At 41.7% G+C, this 11,337-nt stretch overlaps 1 long non-coding RNA gene across 1 annotated transcript in view; it reads right to left on the minus strand.

Annotated features, from left to right (window-relative positions):
- Nucleotides 1-5,236: 5,236 nt before the first annotated feature.
- The window catches only part of LOC140076509 (uncharacterized), a 31,033-nt gene continuing 24,932 nt past the window's right edge, over nt 5,237-11,337 (minus strand). Inside the window, exon 3 of the long non-coding RNA XR_011849611.1 lies at nt 5,237-6,194. This is a non-coding gene — a long non-coding RNA (uncharacterized lncRNA). The remainder of the gene's footprint in view (nt 6,195-11,337) is intronic.

Below are 11,337 nucleotides of genomic sequence, written 5' to 3' on the forward strand. Positions count from 1 at the left end.
AACACAATAAAAATGATATGCTCATGAATTCTCCACCAAAGAATGGGGGAAACATATATTAGGATCCCTACTATCAACAAAGATTTGGTAATAAAAAGTTACCAAAAAATAATCATCCATATAGGTACATACAGTGTTGTTAATAATACCACATACGGATTTCCTTTTTCTTTTAATGGTCAAATAGCAATTGAGAAGAAAATAATATTAGAACCAAAGCTCAACTTATTAATGCTGCATTAAATTATAGGGGTATTTTATAGCTACCCCTATACTATTGCTTGGACCTTCAGTAAGAAGAAGCATTAAACAGGTATGGCTGCCTTGCAGAAAGAGCAGCTTGTATGTCAATTGGGAATATTTTGTATTGTTGCTAATGAAACACACAACCAAAATGTTTAAACAGTGCCTAATACTGGGTTCCACGCAGTGCTATTACACTTTATATCAGACAATTGTTTCATTTTCTGCTCGGATTGCATACAAGTTTACCAAGATAACCAAGGATATTGTATTTATATGATAAATGTGTATAACAGTGTAATAATAAAAGAATGAAATATATCTATGAGTCTGTGTAAAACTTAATAAACAAAATGTATTTTCATAATGCAGACTTCTTATAACACAATAGGGAAAACACAAAATATTGTTCAAATTCTGGTTATTACACACTGCAATGTACAGTACAGACACATGGAAACCCTCATCCACCTTCTGAGCTGAAAACCTGCAGTAAAAATTGACCTATGCGTGTCAATTCCTCTTTCTTCAAAATATGTCAGTCCTTGTTCATAGGGGTGATGCCGGTTGGTGCTAGGAAGCATAGAAAGCAGGAACAAAAGAACACATGCACCAACAGTCGTTGTCCTTTTCCTGATGCCCTGTGGATGAGTTGGTAGGTGGTAGACTCCCTGGTAATCAGGCACCCGAGTGTCAGGTACCCCACTGATGAGAAAACGGGAGCTTTATTTAACGCTTCTGTCTTCTGTGAGTCTCACAGGGTTCACCTTCGCAATCATCAACTTCATCTCCAGGTGTGATGTCAAAGAGAATTTTTTTTTAAAATTATGGTGAGTTTCCGCAGTGAAGTCTCCAGCTTTCCATCCCAAACCACTGGAAAGAAGTTGTGTTCCTCATAGACCACGGATCTGTTTATCAAGTCTACTTCTCATACCATTCGAGTATTGAACACGGCGAAATGCTAGGGTGAGGGGATTTATCACATTCTTTTTCTTCTGCACTTTTTTTGCTTTTTTTGGCTCTTTGGTTGATTTGCGGCTTTTTTGCGACTAATAGACGAAAATTTTGATACGACTGAATTTTCTTGCAGTGTGCCTGATTTGTCTTATTAATCCAGATGTTGATTTTTAATAAGTTACAAATTTTTGCTTAAAAAGTTGCACATTTATTACAAAAACACCTCCTCTGCTGGTTTAGGAAAAGATCAGAATAAGTTGTGTCTCAGCCTGGACAGATGGGTGTATGTATGATAACAAGGGGTGGTGTGTTTTATTTTTCACATCTGTCTTGGGCTCCTGTCCATAATGCTTATCCAAGTACAGAAGTATAAAGAAGACCTAATGTATATGGATAAAAAGAGTTTCCACATGGTACAACATTTCCCACCATACAGGAGGCCATATGAGTTCTGAATATTCTGCATAGGCTGCTCCTTCTAAATATGACATGGGCATTTCCAGACAAAGGTTTCTTTTACAGAAATAAGAAACCTGTGCATCTGCAGCAGAAAAAGACATGTTAAAACACATGGAAATGATAATTAAGGAACAAGTCACCTAATGCTTTGAGGGAGGGCTCTTCTGATTTCTATGGGACTATCTGAACCGTTATAGGACAAGCCAATCCAAAAAGTCCTTAGTACCATGAGGCAGATAAAACCCCTATGGTTTACCATTCTGACAATTGTGGAGAAAAATTCAACCCCCACGATTAGACATTTACACTGTGGATAGGGTCTTGACCATTATACAAGCATTTACAAAGGTTGTAATCTACTGTGATCAGGGCCTTAAATCCTTTTGTTTAAACTGATGACTATATCATGACTCTGAATTGTCTTGCAAATGCATCCCATGAACTGTAAAGTAAAGGTAAAGTTTGAAAAACTACTGAAAAATTTGATCTGTAAACCAGATATTTTTAAAATATTGGTAACTTCTTATACAAGGGTCGAACCAGTAGTGGATTATAGCATGCGTGGTTGGGGTGGTAGCCCGGGGCCCAAGCCCACCCAAACGTTATACTGAGAAGGGCCTTCACCCATTAAATCCTTGTACATCTATTCCTGCTCTCAATACACATGTACACAAGAGCTATTTCAAGACCATTGAAGGTCCTCCTAAGGTCCTAATACCACAGACTGAAAGCAGGTAGAAGGGTTGCATCCGTCTATTCCCCAAGTAGCTTGATTCTAGAACCATGTGTAGGAAGCGAATTCAGGACTTGTAGCAGCTAGAACATTCATACACCCCAGGGCCCAAGTCAGTCTTAAGCCATCCCTGGGTGGACCAAAGAGGTAAAAACTAAATAATGATAAGAGCAACGTTAAAATACAGGATGAAGACAACCATAGGCAGTTGTAACTCAACTGCCACATTCTGTTTCATGGTCCCTCATTGTTTAGCAAATGGGAGGAGGATATTGGCCCAGATATATTATTGAGCTGGCGACAGTCTACGTTTACACGGAAAAAGGGTGTTTTGAGATTGCACGTGTATTTCTTATGTGTTTGCGCCACTATTGTGTCATGGTTGCATTTTGTCCAACTGTGCACCTAAAGGAGCATGTTGGTGGTTGGTTGGTCCTAGTTTGCAGCACATTTATTACTGCCCTTCACTACAATTGTGTTGCAACAGCATGAAGCTAAGTGCACATCCTGAAGACAGACCAGGTTAACTAAGAGCGTGAGACACTATTGGATTATCTGGCGTAAAGTGAACATTAGCCAGGCAATCTGCACTAAGGCAGATTGCACCCGTTTTCATATATCTGGGCCATGGTCTTCATCAGAATGGGCTCCCGTGAGATCTAGAGGCAGTTTGAATTACACAGATCATAGGCTTACAAGATTTTTCATCTTCTTCAAAACAGCACTCCTACATAAATGCCCTCCCCAAATATAAACACATTTGTAACCTAAAATACAAAGATAATATATAATCCACAGATAATAAAAAAGTTTGACATTTTTAGTAGTTTATCTGTAATACAATATATACCATATACTGTATGATATACAATACAGGGTACATCACACCAGCAACAGAAGAAAAATACACAGAATCAATCTGCTAGTACACACAACAACCACTAGATGGCATAACATATCAGGGTATGAAATACCAGAAATATATATAATAAATCAAGATGTAAACATACACCAAATGTGTCATTGATAATACAAAACTCGTGAAACATAATCGTCCAGGCTTTGGGAATTCATAATAAATATCCACTAGACAGATAAACCTAGGGCAGTGGTGGCGAACCTTTGGCACGGGTGCCAGAGATGGCACTCAGAGCCCTTTCTGTGGGCACTCGGGCCATTGTCCCAATTTAACCATACAGGACCAAATCCACCAAATCTTCCTGCAGTCCCAAGCAACTTAAAATATACTGCTCTCAGAGCTATTTTAAAGCGACATTTCATTGGCTGTTTGAACTGCGGGAAAAGTGAGAAGGTCAGTGGACAGAACTTCATTGTCTTTGCAGGTCATCCTGCTGGACCCACCATTCTTCCTGGAGAGAAGCTACAATGATGGTTTGAATTTGCCCACCTTCTTTCAACTCTATTGGTGGCCTTAGGAGAGCCAATACAATTGAATGTTGTTGAAGAACAGGTAGCAATAAATTACTGCTTGAAATGCCATGTTGGCACTTCATGGTAAACAAGTGGATATTGGTTGTAGTTTGGGCACTCAGTCTCTAAAAGGTTCGCCATCACTGACCTAGGGGATCAATCCTAGATATCCAGTATTGTCAGGAATTAATGCATATCCAGGAGTACTATCTCCAAAAGAAGGGAAAATGTGTGTAAAAAAGTGGATGAACTTCCAATTTATCTTCAAAATCCAAAGAATTCTTTTAAAAGGAGCGGAAGTTTATGACAGACTCTCAGGGTTAGTTGAGGGACATTGGGGGTCATTAACTAAGGGCCCGCTCCGCGTTTCCCCTTCGAGTTACCCGAATATTTTCTATTTGCGCCGATTTTGCCCTGAATCGCCCCGGGTTTTGGCGCACACGGTTGGATTGCGGCACATCGGCACCGGCGTGCACCCGACGGAAATCGGGGGGCGTGGCTGAATGAAAACCCTACGGATTTGGAAAAACCACAGCATTTAAAAAAAAAAAAGTGTCGCAGGACACGTGCTTACCTTCACCAGGAATAGGATCGTGCACTCCTCGGCGGACCTCGGCGGACTTCAGCGCAGCAGCGACACCTGGTGGACGTCGGAGGAACTGCCTTCGTGAGTCACCGGAAGACCTGAATCCACCGCAGAGAACGCACCGCTGAATTGCGAATGGACCGGGTAAGTAAATCTGCCCCATTGTGTTTATTTTTCTATGTCTTCACCACTTCATCCATACTAGATTTTTGCCCAATGATCCATGCATTGTTCATGTACATGCTCTATGAAAAGAATATGTATACATGTGTTACTCATAAATTAGACAGATATCAAATTGTGATACACTTGGGAGAAGAAAAAAAAATTATAATAACTAATAAAATAGATCATACCTGATTATTTTCTTGCTTCTTTTGTTCTTACCGATTAGGTGCTTAATATATATCTCTGTGTAAAAGCTATTTTTTCATGGTGATGAAAGTGAAAGATTATGGCCTATCCTGCAAAATGCGTGGATAGATGGACGAATCTATCTAGTGATGTAATATAAAGTGAACCCTAACAAGGTGATCAAAACAAGTGATAATACTATAGGGGGGTGAAAAGAAAAAAGATAAGAGTTAAGTGCATCCCAAGTGACATGTAACAAAAAAATATATATATAAATTTGATTATACGAGAATAAAAAAGTTGAACTTTTATTATTCAATCCAGTGATCTTGTTACCTACCAAATAATCCAATAACAAAAGGCCAAAACCATGTTGATAGTTAAAAAACATATTATGAAAATATCTTACCATTTGGACTCGACTCTTGCTTCTTAACGTTGTTTATAAAAACCTGAGAAAAGGAGGTCCTCATTCATTCCCGTGTGTGCAATACATCCTAGATTAAAGATCCAACGTGCCTCCCGGCGCAGTGATTCTGCAGTGGTATCCCCTCCCCGAATGTCCGCTTGAACCATGTCTATCCCGACTATATGAATCCCTATTGTCTGTCCCATATGAAAGCGTCTGAAATGGGTCGCTACTGTGGATAGTACCTTACCTTGGCCAAAATGTTTTGTGGCATTTCTGATGCTCAAAAGATGTTGCTGTATCCTCTTCCTTGGTTGTTGCATTGTCTGCCCTACAAACATTTTCTCGCATATTAGACCATAGATCACATTTCGGCTTTTGCAGTTTATGAAATTTCGTAAGGTAAATATTTTGGGGTTGTTAGGATTGTTGGCTTCATAAGACCGTACACTCCCCACATGCATATGAGCCCATTGTTCTAGTGCCACAACCAAGCGATGTCCTATTCCTCTGGAAGTGGCTTTTCACCAAATTATCCTTCAAACTTGTGGCTCTCTTTGCAATTAACCGTGGCCTCTCAGTGATGCAAGTATTAAGGCGTGTTTCGGCCCTTAAAATGTTCCAATTATTATCCAAAATCTTCTTGACAGCTCCCCATTGATTATTGTATGTGGTAACTATCCCCCCTTTGAAATCCATTGGTTTTACACATGGTCTTAGATGGTCCTCCCTTTTGCTCTGGGCCGCTCTTCGATAAGCCCTAGAAATGATCCTCTTGGGGTACCCTCTGTTTCTAAAACGGTCAGTCAATTCCAATGCATTCCTGCGGAAATCACCATCCATGGTACAATTTCTTCTTATTCGTACGAACTGTCCTTAAGATATATACTGTCCTTACGATGTTGCGGATGAAAACTATTGTACTGTAGAAGACAATTAGTAGAATTATCCTTCCAGTACAAGTCTGTGTATATACCATTATTCCTGATACTGATCTTCAAATCCAAGAAATCCACGGAACTCTGTGAGAAGTGGGAGGTAAGAAAGATGTTAAGTCCATTATTATTCAATTCTCCTATAAATTCATGACAAAGTTCTATCGGTCTCTTCCAAAAAAAGTAACACATCGTCAATGAATCTATACCACCCCAATATATGTTGGCCAAAAGCACATGAAATCCTGGATGTGTCGCTTCCCCGCTCAGGTCAGCCGGAGTTCACCTTCTTCTTCCCGGTATATGTGAGTGCATGTCTTGCGACACAATTTGAAATGTTAAATCCGGCGCATAGTCCAAATCCGTCGGATCGTCAGTGCAAACTGTGGAGTGTGCAAGATGCGCTAGATTCATGAATTGTGGGGCACGTTCTTCATGGATCTGGCGCCCCCTGCACTGCTCCAACACAGTGCACATACTTTTTTCGGTGCTCTTTTAACATAGAGCGTGCAACTGTGCACAGGGACGCCCATTCCAGTGCAGAATTTTGTGTTGCGCTGGGTATAGTGCAGCCGTAACCAGATGTATAAACAGTTTTCACTAAAAAGAATGTCAGACAATGTCACAAAGTCAGACAAAAAAATGGAGCTGGGGCACATGTGGGCCAATAAATCCAAATGGGTAGAGGCAGTATGGATTCAAAAGATGATAAGTCTAGAAGATTTGTCATCTTTTCTAAAACAGAACTGAAGTAGACTCCAGTTCCAGCTCAAGTGCCCCTTTCCAATGATTATCCCCTCTATGATTGGATATGAGTGGAGGGTGGGGTATAACCGCTGCAATTTCAGGGGGTGCAACCATGACCAGGCACAGGTATAGATGGGGCCTGCATCTGACAACAGCTTGCCCATCAGAGTAGATGAGAACACATATAATTTGCGACACCCCTGCCAATGCATAGGCAAGGTGGTAGTTGCGAATAGCGCCCTCTCCTGGTCAGAAGCTGGTAAGAATCTGGTGAGCCTGCACAACACATCTAGAAGCTACCTCTAGGAGAACTAAGTTATTGCAGCTGTAGCCACTGTCAGGTAAGGCAACAGTTAACACTGTGATATGTGACTGTCCAATGATGTTCTTGTAATACAAGCTAGAAGCTGATTGGAGGAATGCTACCACCTGACCAGGGAGCATATAGACCCCTGCTGGGTGGAAGCACAGCTTCTTTTTAGTCATGGTCTTCTAAGAGAACCAGACCTCCTGGTCTGTCTGCCTCTACAGCCTCTACTGCCTAGCACCCAGGACAAGTCTGGAGACTCAAGCCCAGAACTGAGATCCACCAACCGGACTCAGCTCCATCTGCACCAGCCCAGCCTGAACCTACTACCAGGCTGCATGTAACCTTCCTGTGGACCGGCTCTCCATGACTCTTCCAGCTTGATAATCTGCTGTTAATCGTTTGGCCGTTGCCTGCTGTTCAATAAAGAACTGTAAGTTTATTTGCACAAAGTTGTCTCCATCTAATCCCAGGATCCAGGCTGCTTACCAACACGGGCTCCCCCATCCATCACCCAGGGATTCATCCTACAGACACCTCAGGGGTTTCCCCAGGGAGAAACCACTGCATCAGCCTCTAACTCCATATTTCTTGCACACAGCGTGATTATGCTGGTGGTAGATGTCCTTTAAGTGTCATGATCAGTGTAAGCACCACTATAATGGAAAATGCTGATATGTTTGGAAAAAAAAGTTAAAAGAGTACCAGCAACCCCGTCCAGTAGCGAGCGTTATTATGTGGATAGTCTACAAGCAGTAATTTGGCAGAGGATACTGGAAAGATGCGTTCCTCACTGACTTACCATGTATATGTTGTTCTAATCAGATTCTCATAATGTTTTTGTATTAACATGGCAAAAAACTATATGTTTATATCCATAGTGGATCTTCTTGATCAATAGAAACTAGTATGTATGGCACTGCCGTAACTCACTGTTTTGTCTGAAGTACTTCCATTTCTACAATGACACCCTATTCATTTAGTCTGATTATTTAAGTGGATGGCTCCGGCCTCTTAGTGAATCCAGCGGTGCAACCGGTCATCATAATGAAATCTCCGTTCCGCCCCACCTAGTCATGCCCACTATCAAGCACCAGGAATTCCAACTGTCTTCATGCCTTGTTCAACTGAAAAGCAGTGAACAAGGCATGACCCTTTCTGTTTCTCACATAAAATATCAAAAAAATACATTTAAGCTTGTGGCTGTAACATTTAGGCCCATTCACAGGGGCCATGTGCACACTTATATACAGGGCCACCACTAGGAATTTTAGGACCCCTGACTTGAAGATTTTTGTGGGCCCCTCCCCCCACCGGCGTCCATTCTCACATTGATACATAGCATTGTATAAGCAATTTTTTTTTTACCAAAACATTTTTAAGCCATGATAAGCTAGACTCTTTTGACTGACTCTACTCTACTCTAACTTATTTAAAGGAAATCTACCATTGGACTCCATCCTGATAAACCAGGGGCACTTACTCATAGATCCAGCACTCCCCTTCCCCCTTGTCTGCTGTAATCTCACACAGTGGTAAGGGAAAGTGCTTCTGCACAGTGTAACAGCCTAAGGAGTTAAAGCATTGAGGGGCTGTGTCAAAACCCCCGGGAGCTCTTTTGACTCTTTGGCATATTTATATAGGTTGATTTTCAAAGGAAGGAGGCCATGGATAACAAATATAAGAAGATTAACACAGTCACACTACCTAGATCTATGAGTAATGTCCCATGGTAGAATCCCTATTTTAATAAGATTCAGTTCACTCAGTGGATAAGCATGTTTAAACGAAATGTACAGTCTGGAATCTAATTTCTGAAGTAGATTCCCAATGGCAGTGATATCCCTAAACTTGTTTTATATCTACTTGTGTGCAGAATGTATTAATAAAAACTTAATTTTATTACAATTATAATTATTTGAAGGGGCGTGCAATAGCCTTTTTGGGGGCTAAGGCTACTCCACACCCCTAGCAGCCCTACAGCCTTGATGAAGTCATCTTCTTCTCCTGGGCTCAGAGGGGGTGGGGCTGGCCAAGAGGCATTGCTACCTCCTCACATGTCTGAAGGAGTCATGTGAAGGACATGTGAGAAAGCAGCAGGGGCTGGTCCCACCCCCCCCTGGCCCAGATGCATCAGCTGCTATAATGTATGGGACCACGAGGAGATGGGACAATATGGTGGAGAGAGAGGCAGCCCGGGACAATCTTCCAGCCGTCCGTGATGGTGGGACAGAGCTCAAAAACTGTGACTGTCCCACAGAATCCGGGATGTTTGGGAGGTATGTATACATAGTTTCAGCACGTGCCCACTCAGTATATAGATAGCCCCTGCACGTGCCCAGTCAGCATATATACATAGTCCCAGCACGTGCCCACTCAGTATATAGATAGCCCCAACACGTGTCCCCTCAGTATATAGATAGCCCCTCCTTGAACACAGTCCCACTAGACCCCATGGTGGCGGCTCTGCGTATATATCCGGTCGCAAGTTTGCGGCCAGATATACGTCCCCATAGACTCCCATGGCGACCCGGTGGCTCTGTCTTTCCCTGTGTTTGTGGCAGGGCAGCACTATTTCCTATGAAGAGGAGAGGGGTGAGCAGCGCCGACGTGTGCTCGCCCTGGCTACAGACAGGCATGCACACAAAAATGTGAATGTAGCCTTAAAGGGGTATTCTCGTCTGGGCATTCACATTCAGTTTGATAAATCTGCCATATATATACATTTCTTCAATTAGATGTTATAAAAAAATATGTTCCTGTGTGAAGATAATTTCTCATAAAAATAGTCATGTTGTCCCTTAGAAACGAGATAGCTTCCTCGGATACGGCCACGTCTGCTGGAGGGATTGCACAAAGAAACAAAAAGTTATTGTATATGAAATGTCCGGGATTTACTACATGTCACACAGCCACCCTATGGTAATGATTGCTGAATGCTGGAGGTCAGACAGGACTCAATAGCTCATGTCTGGCCACCGCTGCCAGAGTGTGACGTGGTCGTGGACGTGTGACGTCCGAGGAAGCCATCTCGTTTCTAAGGGACAGAATGACTACATTTATGAGAAATTATCTTCACACAGGAACATTTTTTTCAATAACATTCAATTGAAGAAATGTTTATAAATGGAAGATTAGTGAAACTGAATGTGAATGCCCAGGCGAGAATACCCCTTTAAGTGAAGTAAAGTTCAAGGGGTTTGAATACATTTTCCAGTCACTGTATGTATAACATGTGACAGCAAAGTTCCAATAGTACAGAACAATCTAAGGAGGTGCAAAACATTAAACCACATAATGTACTTCACATGACCTCCTGGAGGTGAGGAATAACCTTTCTCATCATTTCAGGCAGACATAGATACACTGTAAAGTACTACGGAATATCATGTGTCACTATAAATCAATAACTTGAAGAACTCTCCCAAAGGCAGAATCACCTACACAGTTACCTCTGACACAGATCCAGACTGGACTGCAGAAGTTAAAATTAGAACCCAGTTGTATAGATCCCTTACTTTTAAGTGTTTTTTTATCTAGTTTCATCAAATAAATGTTATTGTTATAACCTATATAATGCAAATTTATGTTATTTTCCAGTATACTTCTATATCAATTTCTTACAGTTTTCTAGATGTCTTCTTGCCATTGAGTAAGAAGCTTTATTGCTAGCTTCCAGTGGATAGATCTCTGACCACACTTTCAGCATCTCCTATTCCGGATGATGATACCCAACTATATACTTCAGCACGTAACATCACCCCTGTCCTAATTCAAAACACTAGTGATTGTCTCACTGTTGTCTCTACCATTAAGTCCTCTGTGATAAGCAGCGGGTTGTGAACCAACTGTGCAATCTAACTGGTTTGGGTTAGGGACACACTAAGGGTCTCCGGTATTCACCCTTTTACCCTTATATAGGGATACGGACTTCATTGCGGAGAGATCGCAAGGCCACTCTTGAGGTTATCCCAGTATTGATTGAACAGTAAAGATCCTGGCACTTGCGATTCCGATGGGTGCGACCATCTTGGATGGCCATTCACCGCCCCCACGACTTCATCTCATAGAGACTTGTAGACTTGCCAAGTATAATGATCTCCAATAGCCTACGAATGGCAGGCTATTAGAGATCATCAGTAAAATTGCTATATACTGCAATACAGTAGTATTGCA

The sequence above is a fragment of the Engystomops pustulosus genome, chromosome 1 (genome assembly GCF_040894005.1).
Source record: "Engystomops pustulosus chromosome 1, aEngPut4.maternal, whole genome shotgun sequence".
Taxonomy (NCBI): Eukaryota; Metazoa; Chordata; class Amphibia; order Anura; family Leptodactylidae; genus Engystomops; species Engystomops pustulosus.